The following is a 2,024-nucleotide window of genomic DNA, read 5'->3' as shown; positions in this document are numbered from 1 at the left end:
GCCGCCATCATCATCATCACCATCATCCTGCGCCCGTCCTCGTCGGCGTCCTCATGACCGTGCCCCCCGCCCTCCCCCCTCTCGCCTGGGATCCTGGACAGCGCGCGCCGCGGCACACTGCGAGAGAGATGCAGTTGCAGTTTTATGACAATAAAAACAGGAGAGGAGACGTCCCGCGCAATTAACACGCCGCGTGTGTGACGCAAAGGTGGCAATAATATGTGCCATAACCGTTAACCTCTTTCTGGACGCGCAAGTCGATCACACCATTTGCTCCCCCTCTCTCTCTGTCGAGGTCACCGCCCGGCCCGCGCGTCCCGCGGCCAGGACGCCACGACGACGACGGCGGCGACCTGGACCTGGATGAGCTGTTGCTGCCGTCCAGGGTTATTGGCATGCGGGATGCACTTCCGGTCCGGAAGGGAAAACCGTGAACACCTGAGGAGTACACGTCGTGGACCTGCTGGCGGCGGCCCGGCGGCCCGGGGCAGCGGCCCCTCCGGGTCACTCGCGGAGCCGCTCGGAGCAGGCGGGCCCACCGCGCCGGGCCGGCAGGACAATGGGCCCCTGGCCATATAAGGGGCATCGGGCCCACGGGGTGCGAACGGGCTGCTGCGTGCGGGAAACACCGTCTCTCCCTCTCTCTGTCACTCTCCAGTCCAGGCGCGGCGGGGAGAGAGAGAGAGAGTGAGCGCCGTGTGCTGTCACTATGGCCCGGGCCACGCCGGCCGCAGCCGCGCCGCGGGACTCGCGGATGCGCTGACTGATGTGGTCTCGGGTCACACGCCGACCCCCGCAGGCCCGTACTGTTTTACGGCGGCGATCATGTAGATTGATCTACAGGCAACGGGATGGACAGGGATGCGGCGCATCGCGCGGCGCGCTAGACTGCTTTTTCACACGTCAGATTCCGACCTCTTTCGCAGCTCCCCCCCCCCCTTTCCCTCCCCCGCGCCGCGCTCCTCGGCTCGGACAGCTGTGCGACGGGCTGCCTATCCTGATGACCTCTGCGCTGCATTCCAAGTCAACGTTTGACATATTTTGTGGGAAAAGGTGATTAATCAGCCGATACGTGGTGGTGTTTGGAAGTCGAGGGACAGGTGCGGGTCGGCAGTGCCCGGGCCGGGTAGTATGACTAGGGGGTCAAGTCCACCACCACCACCACCACCCCCGCCGGGAGGGTGAGGCCCTCGTCGAGGCCACTCCGGGCCCCGGGGCGCCCGCCCCGCTCTGCCATATAACGCCTCTCGATCGAGTCGTTCGTTCCGTGAATCCTCCTCCTCCTCGGCTGCTCTCTCGGTCTCGGTATGGGCCGAGCATGATCCATCATCTCTCGCTCAAGACAAGGCGCTGCTTATTGTGTGTCTGCCGGCCACACGGCCCCGGCCCGGGTCACACAAATGGTTCACACCTCGGCAACGGCCCACGGACCAGCAGCCCAGCCCGACCAGCAGCAGGCCGCATCATCACATGAGAACATGACGTGGACAGCAGAGAGAGAGGAGGGGAGAGGGGGCTGATTTCAGCAGCCTGATTCTCTCTGCCGTGTCGGGGCTGCTGCTGCTGCTGTTGGTCCACGCTGTTGGTCCGGTCCATCTCATCTGCGATGGACGCTGTCGCTCGAGTATGATGGATTGCAACGGGTGCTGGTCAGGGGGCCCCGCGGCCAGGGCGGGGCGTCCGTCCGCCGCCGCCGGCGTCGGCGGCTCGCTATATATCCCGAGTGTGTGAGCGTGACGGCGTGAAAGAGTGAGTGTGTAACTTTCGAAATCGATCACACCCCGGCTTTCATTATGAGTATTATTATGGACAATATTGTATCGCCTTGCGGAGATCTGCGGCCGCCTTCTGCTGCCGATACTGCGGACGCTGACGATTGTTAAACCGTGTTATTTGCTGACTTTTCTTTCTTTTCGCAGGCTGAATGGTGATTAGCGCCGTCCTCTGTTTGGGGCACACTGTCCCGCCATGCAGACGTGCGAGCTGGTTGCCTACTCGCTTCGGTCCCTAAGGCGCCTTGCGTG

General features: G+C 63.3%; 1 long non-coding RNA gene across 2 annotated transcripts in view; it reads left to right on the top strand.

The window, feature by feature from the left end:
* Nucleotides 1–2,024, top strand: part of LOC113217794 (uncharacterized) — a 42,653-nt gene extending 40,629 nt beyond the window's left edge. For both annotated transcript variants that reach the window (XR_008011733.1, XR_008011734.1), the window contains exon 5: nt 1,920–2,024. This is a non-coding gene — a long non-coding RNA (uncharacterized LOC113217794). The remainder of the gene's footprint in view (nt 1–1,919) is intronic.

Source organism: Frankliniella occidentalis, unplaced genomic scaffold (assembly GCF_000697945.3).
Source record: "Frankliniella occidentalis isolate FOCC.00 unplaced genomic scaffold, Focc_3.1 Scaffold205, whole genome shotgun sequence".
In the NCBI taxonomy this organism is placed as follows: domain Eukaryota; kingdom Metazoa; phylum Arthropoda; class Insecta; order Thysanoptera; family Thripidae; genus Frankliniella; species Frankliniella occidentalis.
Note: the sequence above shows the minus strand (reverse complement) of the source record. Positions and strands in the feature narration are given on the sequence as shown.